The sequence below is a fragment of the Capsicum annuum genome, chromosome 2 (assembly GCF_002878395.1).
Source record: "Capsicum annuum cultivar UCD-10X-F1 chromosome 2, UCD10Xv1.1, whole genome shotgun sequence".
Classification (NCBI taxonomy): domain Eukaryota; kingdom Viridiplantae; phylum Streptophyta; class Magnoliopsida; order Solanales; family Solanaceae; genus Capsicum; species Capsicum annuum.
Window position 1 is genome coordinate 137,716,848 of NC_061112.1, and position 10,381 is coordinate 137,727,228.

The window sequence follows — 10,381 nt, forward strand, 5'->3', positions numbered from 1 at the left end:
GATAAATTAAGAAACTTCTCCACTAAAGGTGTAAAAAAAATTTATCCCGAAAGTGGTAATGGTAGTAAAAAGCGGATTACTAGCGGTAGAGGTACTTCAAGTAGTAGATATACCCGTGTGTTTCCACCTCCGGTACCACTTAGTCAACCTTTTGAGGAAGAAATAGGTGTTGGTGCTCACGATATGGATTATGTAGAAGCTCAGAAAAATTACGATATAGAAGAAGAAAATGAAGTAGATGCGGTTGATTTAGATGAAGATGATAAAAATATTGGTGAGACATCCGCAGTAGAAAATGCTAGCGTTAGGTCTGAATCACTTAATCGCCCTCCCTGTCTTCTCTCTGCCCCAAGAGCTCGTAAAACAACTAGTATTGCATGACAATTTTTTACACGTATATCAGATACTGAGGTGCAATGCAATATTTGTCAACAAATATATAAGCATAAAAGATGAGGCAAGTAAGAGGGTACAGGTACATTAATGCGACATATAAGTGATAATCACGCAAAAGAGTTAAATATTGCAAAAGGTGGTGCGGATGTTGGTGGGCCAACACAAATTAGAATGGACCCAACAGCCGATCAGGTAATAAAGAAGTATAATAAATGGAGGGACCGGGAAGAAATAGCAAAAATGGTAGCTGTGGATTGTTTGCCTTTTAGTTTTCCTTCTTCTAATGTTTTTATTCATTATATGCAAGCAATTTATAATCCTATGTTTAATGGTATTCCTAGAAGTACTTGTCGGGCCGATATTTTTAGACTTCATTCACAATAGTATTTTTATTTATCAACATTGTTAAAAAATATTTAATGTAGAATGTCTCTAACTTCTGATCTTGGTCGTACTGCTAATAAAAATGATTATTTAACGATTACTTATCACTGGATAGATAGTAATTTTGTTATGCAAAAATGTATTCTAGCTTTTTTGTATGTTGAAGATCGTAAGCATACTAGAGATTTTATTGCTGATTCGATTGTTAAAGTTGTAGAATTTTATGGTATTGAAAATAAAATCTTATGTATTACTTTTGATAATGCTTCTACCAACAAGACTGCTATTACAAAATTAAAATCTAAGTTATCTCCGCCGTTACCTGAAATATTTCATATTAAGTATGCTTCTCATATATATAATTTAATTGTAAGAGATGGTCTTGAGTTTTTTGAGCTTTATATTGAAAAAATTTGGCTTGCTATTGGTTTTATTCAAGGAAATAATCGAAGAAAACAATTAGAGACTTTAAACTTAAATGTGAACAAAGTGGACTTGCACCGATATTGATGCCTGAAGAATGTGATACTAGCTGGAATGCTACGTATGATTTTTTAAAAACTTATCATAAATATAAAATTCCTATTATACTATCTTTTAACCAATATTGTGGTTGATTTCCTGATTCGGCTGAATGCATGTTACATGATTCTGATTGGGTTGTAATTGATGATCTTGTTAAGTTTTTGGAAAAAATTTATATAGCTACGGTTGAATTTTTCGGTGCTTATTATCCTACCTTTTTCTAATATTTTGGCATATATAGCTGATATTTCTGACTTGCTCAAAGAATATAAAAATAAAGAAGGTTACAAAGAAGCTGTTGGTGCTATATTTGTTAAATTTTAAAAATGTTTTTTTTTTTATTTCCCCTATTTACTTGATTGGTGTTTTGCTAAATCCTTGCATGAAATATAATACTATGTGCCACTTTAGTACTCTTATTTATGCTAATTTAGAGATAAATACTAACAATGATTCTGATGATGAAAAACAAGAACAACCGATTTGTGGACGGCTATGACCAATGTGAACGCTTACATAGATAAATTATATAACCATTATGCTGATTTACTTGATTTAGCTGTATGATATAAGTACGACCACGAAGATGGACGCATGTGAGAATGTAATGAACCCGGGGCTTAGAGTGTACGAGTGAAGGACTTAAAACACACCAAATCGACCCTAATCTCACACTCGGAATGTAAAAAGAAGCCTTGGAACACAACAAGGCAGCCCCTAAATACACTTGAAGGGAGCCTAGTTCTTAAAATGACATTTTGGACATTTTGTATTTTATTTGTAACCTAGTATAAATAGAACTTTGTAGGGCTTTTAGACTTAGATTATTCATGATGTTGTAAGTCTTGAAACACAAAGAAATACAAGTCCTCTCTCCTTGAGTCACCAAAACCAAAATTAGACATAGAGAGTGTGGAATCACTCTTGTTGATCTTATGGCTTGGAAACGTGATGCTTGGGAGATGGATTCCGACCTTGTGTCTTCGTAAGAGATAGGTGAACGTTGCGTGTAGTGTTAAGGGTCCAAGAGTGAAATATGCTCTTGGGTTCTTAAGATTATTCCTTGGCCAAGTGTTAAAGATATTGTATTGTGAAAATTGGAAGTTGATCGTGTGAAAATTATGGTATTTTTGGAGATTGTTGTTGGTTGTTCTTGGTGATTGTTGATGTTGTTTTTGAAGTTCTTCACAACCTTCATAGCTGTCACACCCCTTTTTCGTACTCCAAAAAGATTTATATTTTAAGTTCGAAAGGGTTTTATTATTTAAGTAACAAGAAATGAAAAATTTGTTCCGGAAAAGGATTATTTACATTTTTTACTCAGAGTCGCCACTTGGCATAATCCGGTGTGCCAAGTCACCATTAGAAAATCCTTTCCAAAACCATTTGACTCTTTAAACTGGTTTGCGAACAGAGATTCCGGCTAAGGAATTCTGTTGACCGAGGGGAAGGTGTTAGGCACCTCTCGATCCCGTGGTTCAACCACGGTCGCTTGGTAGAGTGTATCGACTATTTTTGTCACTAAGAAATGTATAAACCGCACAAAAGCACACAAAATAATCAAACAAAACAAAACAATCCGAAATGTAAAGTCCAGTCCAATTATTACAATCCGAACTAAAAAGGGACTGAAAGTAAACCTACGCTAATCCTAAACTAATACTCTACCCGACGCCTCGGGCCTTCACCACGAACGTCCTCCGGGTACATGATACCTCGGGGCATTTCCTTGTGAATAAATATATACAGATACTTCGAGGCATTCCCCTGCCAAATTATACAATTGATTCAAAAGTGCTAAAATCAAACCATTCAATCAAATTTCAAACACTCAATCAACCCACAATCTCTAGATTTGCCTACCCGACCTACGTCTTGCCTATTCCAATCAGCGTATCTTGATACTACCAAATTCAATTAATGTTTATTTCAAGTCAAACAACTAACGAATAAAACTAATCAAAGTTCACTAATTATATCAAGTTTTCAATTCTCGCCCACTTATTCACACATGAATTCAACTCTTTCAATTCCTTCATTCACGTAAATCAATCAATCAATATCAACCACAGTAATCGCGATTTCTCAAACACAATATCGAAATATATCACCACGTCACAATCATCAACCAAACACAATATTCACTCCAACACATCAAATATAATAAACATGGAATAAAAGAGGGGAATAGAATTGGACCTTGATTCGTAGCTTTCAAATTCCAATATTAATCGAGTGAAAAAACGAAGACCGCACCCAAATATCTCGAATAGAACCTCAATTTTTTTTTCAATCCGCAAATTATTCAACGGCTGCCACCGAAATAACCTGAATTAAACCTCAACAATGACCAAACTCAACTCGGTATCGAGAACAGCAACCCGAACAGATTAAAAAAATCGCAGAAAAAATTCAATACGAACAAAACAACCTCAATATCTACCCGTTACTGTTTCCACCGTTTTCCGACAGATTTTGCCGAAATCGGACTAAAGTCGATCCAATTCGGTCGGATTAAAGTTAGGGCCGTCGTTCCCGTCGCGTCGGAACTCTATCTAGCTCCGATAATGATGAAAAACAGAGAGAACCTGACCGCGGCAACATTTTCTGGTGATATCTCGCCGGAGATACCTCTCTCTCCGATCTCTCACTCTCTTCTCGATCTCACTATTTCCTCTCCGGTGACGCAGACGATGATGACAACCATGAAAATAGACCAGATTCTGAGGTCGAAAAAATGGTTTGACGCGGATTCGGACGGAATAAAGGGCTGGACGTCGTGTTTTCACTACACCGGAGCTTCGGTGAGCTCGGTATTATCGACAAATGGGAGAAAAACAGATGGCTGTTGCGTTTTTCGGTGAAGCTTTTTCCCGGTGATGGTGTATGAATGTGCAGTCGAGTGTGTGCTACCGTGATGCATGTATTCTATAGAAGAAACGAAAATAGAGTGTCTGTTACGTTAAGAAGACGGTGGCTGTGTAATTCAGTGAAGGCGAGTGGAGTTCTGTGTGTCTTTTTTGGTTATTGTGATAGTGCCAAATTGTGAGACTGTGAGAGTATGTGTGCATTTTTCATTGTGAGGGTCACGTGGGTGGGTATTAGGGTAGGATAGGTGGGGTATAATTTGTTAGGATAAGGTAGGTAGGTGTTATTTTTTAATTGGGTGGGTTGTTAGAAGATTAGGATAAAATAAAATTAGTTAGGGGGTTGTTATTTTTGTCATTTTGTGGAGGGATTATCACACGGGTGAGGATACACGGTAGGATAAGGTAAACAATAGGTAAAAACGATATCGGGGAGGGACGAAATTAGGTGTCTACATCATGCCCCCTTTGAATGTAAACACGAAGTGTTTTCAGGCAAAGAAGTAGATAGCGAGACCAAATTTTGACCCGACCATTATTCAAAGTAAGAAACAGAAGGAAGAAGGACAACCGGTTCTTGACTTAAGACATCCTTCCTACCCAAGTTATGAGAGAATCAAGTCACGGGTATTTCAAAGGATTGGAAGATGTGGACTATACCGAGTTGGAGAGTCGAGTGAGGTTCCATCGAGGTTTCGGTCCACGGCTCTGTCATTACATCAAAAAAATGAAAATTTGCTTCGCTTTGTTGCTTGACTTTTCATTTCTTCACCCTATTCTCCAGGCGGGCTCCTGACTTGCTATTCATCACTTTGTTGCTTGACTTTTAATTTCTTCACTCTGTTCTCCAGGCGGGCTCCTGACTTGTTATTTCATCGCCCTGTTCTTCAGGCGGGCTCCTGACTTTCTATTTCATCACCCTGTTATTCGGACGGACTCCTGAAACCCAAAATTAAAACTAGAACGAAAATTATCCCAAATAAAAAATTATAGTAAAGTAGTATTTCATTTTTGAAAGCGTTGTCCCATTTTCCAGGAGAGTTCTGAACAGAAAGTAAGTCCCATTTTTCAGGAGGGTCCTGAATTGAAAGTAAATTCTCATTTTTTAGGAGTGTCCTGAACAGAAAGTAAAATCTCATTTATAGGAGGGTCCTGAAGATAAAGTAAAATCCCATTTTTCAGGAGGGTCCTAAACATAAAGTGAAATCCCATTTTTCAGGAGGGTCCTGAACAGAAAGTAAAATCTCATTTTTCAGGAGGGTCTTAAACATAAAGTAAAATCTCATTTTTCAGGAGGGTCCTGAACATAAAGTAAAATCCTATTTTTCAGGAGGGTCCTGAACAAAAGTAAAATCCCATTTTTCAGGAGGGTCCTGAATCATAAAGTAAAATCCCATTTTTCAGGAGGGTCCTGAACATTAAGTAAAATCCCATTTTTCAGGAGGTTCCTGAACAGAAAGTAAAATCCCATTTTTCAGGAGGGTCCTGAACAGAAAGTAAAATCCCATTTTTTAGGAGGGTCCTGGACAGAAAGTAAAATCCCATTTTTCAGGAGGGTCCTGAACATGAGGTAAAATCCCATTTTTCAGGAGGGTCCTGAACATAAGGTAAAATCCCATTTTCTAGGAGGGTCCTGAACAGAAAGTAAAATCTCATTTTTCAGGAGGGTCCTAAACAAAAGTAAAATCCCATTTTTCAGGAGGGTTCTGAACATAAAGTAAAATCCCATTTTTCAGGAGGATCCTGGATAGAAAGTAAAATCTCATTTTTCAGGAGGGTCCTGAATCAGAAAGTAAAATCTCATTTTTCAGGAGGGTCCTGAACATAAATTAAAATCCCATTTTTCAGGAGGGTCCTGAACAGAAAGTAAAATCCCATTTTTGAGGAGGGAAAATCCCATTTTTCAAGAGGGTCCTGAACAGAAAGTAAAATTCCATTTTTCAGGAGGGTCCTGAACAGAAAGTAAAATCCCATTTTTCTGGAGGGTCCTGAACAGAAAGTAAAATCCCATTTTTCAGGAGGGTCCTAAACATAAAGTAAAATCTCATTTTCCAGGAGGGTCCTGAAGATAAAGTAAAATCTCATGGATGTGCATTTCCAATGATAGCTGAATTAAGTGAAGCGAATTTGCCCCTATATCAACAAATAAAATTTGTCAGTTAAAAACTTAGTGGTAGTTTGTAGCACTTGGCTTTCCTGACATTTGCTCTAGTGTTCATTCCCTTCATTTTGTTTCAGATTGCTGACATTTGCCCCTGCTTTGTCGTGTCATTGACCCAAACTCAGATCATTAAGAGTGACTCCAAAATAACCACAGTATCTCTGCTTTGCCATGCTTCTCAGATAAATCCTTCAAACCTTGGTATTTTCATAAGTTCACAATTATGTCTCTTTCATATGCTGACTTTGTCTTGCATTGTGCAATTGATGAAGTTGGTGGCCAGTTTTGAAATCTTTTCTCACTTGTTTTGATATGAACTTGACTCAAAAACAAGAGAAAAATGACAATAACTTTTATTTGGACCATTGACTCAAGAAAACAAAATAAAAAAAAAGAAAGAAAAGATAATGATTGTCCCCATTTGAAACAAAGAAATGGCAAATTTTTTTAAAATGACAGTCAACTCTAATGATTATGCCATGGATTTTGGATTAAGCTGCCTGATCTTTCTATCCAACCTTTCTACCAATTATTGTTGAGTTAATGGCCTTGAAACTGAGTTGTTTCCTTAGGCCAATTGCATTCAGACCTCATTCGGCTAGTGACGTTTTGAAGGGTCTTTCCCTCAGCTTACCCTTGTCTTATGGTGTCTGTGAGGGTTTTTACTACTGAGACTCTCTTATTCTCATTTCTCCCAACTCACAATCATCTCACGGTGCCCGTGAGGGTTTTCACCAATAAGACTCTCTCTTTTTTATCTCTCTCAACTTACTATCGCCTTACGGTGCCCGTGAGGGTTTTCACCAATAAGACTCTCTCATTTTTATTTCTCTCTTGATTCCTTGGGCTGAGGAAGACAGGTAGTTCCCAAATACATCATCATATCCCTTGCATACTTTGCCTTAACATCCCCAAAGATTGATCTGAAGGTCTTTTCTTTGGTTGTAACTTGGCTTTTGGATAGGGTTTGAAAGAAAGGATGGCGTGAGGCCCAAACGACACTTGAAGTGGGTTAGGAATTACAACTTTTGGAATCGACTCAAACAATGAGGATTAACTCATGCCCCTGTTTCTTTTGACTGGGTGATTCTAAATTATTTATTTGGTTGGACCGAGCTCTTAGTAGGGCAGCCTACGTATCTCACCCTGAGAGAGGAGAATCAGGTCATGCGTAGTTCTGACAGCTTGTCCTTTTGCTTTGATCTGATTTTTCTCTTTTTTTTTATTCGCTCTTTTCACTTTGCGATTCCTTTTTTTTTCTAACTCTATTTTTCTTGGCACTCTTTTTTGGAAACATTTTTGTCTTTTTTTTTTTGTAACTTTTGACTTTATCTTCTTACTTGACACTATTCTTTGAACTTTGCTTACTCTATCTTGATTCCAAAAGAGGGGTATGAAAAAAAATAACACTATGGCTCAAACGGGGTAAACAAAGGATGATACAATGTTTGGATAGCAGAATGAAATGCCTTCATCATATCAATCCTTGAGAATGCAAGTATATAGTATGCAATTTGAAAGTACATGACCAATATCACTTATGACATGCTTTACAATACTAACTTGCCTCGAACATGTGTTTCACCTCTTTTTATATACTTGTCAAAGATACAACTCTACCTTTGTTATGCATCCCTCACGTCGAGTGATTCATGCTTCTGTGGAGCTGATTATCTTCTTGTTAACCTTGATATAGGGATCATACGTCCACTATTTGACCTAATTGGGACCTGCCTTTCGATCGATAGCCATGTTATTCTTGTGATTCTCAAAATAATTGCCTTAACCTATTACCAAATGTCTTAGCACTCCATCTATTTTCTCATATGCTCTTTTTTTCTAACTTTAACCCTCTGATTCGAAGTTCATGCTTAAATTGGATTTTAAGATCTGGCTGAAAATTTCACTACATGTCATATCACTAGAGTTAACACAAAATGTACTATGTAAAGAAAACAAACAAACAACACATATTTAAAACACAATGGAAAATGAGACACTTCATTTAGTCAAAACAAAAGATAGAAGGGTTTGAACATAAATAACAAAAGGACAAAACAAGACAGATCCCGAACTACAACCCTGAAATAATTCGGAGAACAGAAAATAAAACAAAACAAGCTACCAGACCCCTTCCTAGTAAGGAGAGGGGTGACTTCTTAATTTCTCAGCCTAACATCTTAGCCACTGGTTTGCATATCAGCATGACTAGAGCTTTCCTCACTGTCAGTGTTCTGTACCATGATTGATTTATCTTGAATCATCTTTTCAATTTCTCTTTTCAAAGCACGACAATTTTCAATACTGTGACTCTGAACATCAGAATGATATGCATATCATACATTAGGATCAAAACTTCTTGAATGTGGGTCGGGAGTATACCCAAGGAGAGGAGTGATCATGTCCTGCTGTACCAATCTCTGGAATAAACTTGCATCCGACTCTCTAATGGGTGTGAAGTTATCCCTCGACTTCTGTCTCATTTCATTATTTGGCTTAAATTAAAAACCAAGACTAAAAGGGCTTCGGTATGTATATGGAGTTGGAGGATGACTCGGCAGAGTTGGCGCAGGCCAGTGTAGGTAAGATGAAGGTTGAACATAAGGTTGCGCATTATACACTTGATATGGAGGTGGGGGAATGGGATATAATGGATTTTGGTAAAGATTCTATGGAGCTTGGGTATAAACTTGGGTTTGAGCCAGTGGGTAAAGATGGTGTGGTCCTCTTGCCCATGCCTATTGTCTAACTGCAATGGCGGATGCATCTTCCACATTCTTCTTTCCTCCCACACTTCCCAAACCTTTTAGAACTTCTTGAGTAGTCGTTTTTAATGTTGTAAAACTCACAATACGACCAGTCTTAATTCCATCCTCTATCATCTCCCCTATTTTTAGGACCTCAATAATGGCTTGCCTAATGCAGGTAGCAAGTGTTGATAATATGTTTCATCCTGCGCTTGAATAAACGCCTCCACCATCTTACTTTCTTTCATTGGCGGTTTCACCCTAGCAGCTTGTTCACGCCATCTAATCGCATACTCTCTAAAAGTTTCAGTACTCATTTTCTTCATATTAGTTAAGGATTTCTCGTCAGAAATCAACTCTATATTGTATTGAAATTGTTGCACGAATTCATTAGCCAGGTCATCCCAGCTATTCCACTTGTCGATGTCTTGGTCAACAAACCATTTTGAAGCTAGACCTGAAAGACTCTCACCAAAATATGCCATGAGTAACTCTTTCTTCCCTCCAGCGCCCCTTAGTTGGTTGCAATGGCTTCTCAAATGTGCTATAGGGTCGCCATGTCCATCATACTTCTCAAACTTTGGCATTTTGAAACCAAGAGGAAGATTTACACCTGGAAACATGCACAGATCTTTATATAAGACACTTTTGTACCCCCCAAGTCCTTGCAAGTTTTTCATAGTCAGTTCCAAACTTCTCAATTTTCTGGTTATTTCCTTTTATTCTTCTGTCACAACAGCTTTCTCAGTGTTACGAGGAAATTCAGGCGGTTGAGAAAAATTGTAAGGACCAGTCGACTTAAATATGGGCTCGGGAGCGTAATGCTGATCACTAAAAATATTTAATACAGGGTCGCTTGTAGAGTGAGGAATCACAACCATTGGATTGACATTAAAAGCAGGAGCTTCAGACGAAAGTGGGGCTGCAAAAACATGAATAACAGGCGGAGCCAAGCATGTGATAATTTTTTATTGAGGAGTGAGGAAATGAATATTAGAAGTGGTTGGATATTGTTGCCCCGGAGTCGATCCTGATGCATGTTGTGGCATATCAACAAAAATGGGAAATTGTGCATGTGACACAGGAGGCAAGCTAGAAAGATATTCCAGATTATCAGTGGGAACTGGAGGAGGCGTGTCACTCCCCAAAATCCTATCGGGCCGGACTGGCACCCGAAGCCGAGAAGGCCCGGGAGAACCCGTTCAGATACCTGTACTTTCACTTATATGTCACCAAAAATTTGGACAGCACGTCATTGCATATAGAAGGGTCTAATTACCTGTATCAGCACAACACGCACA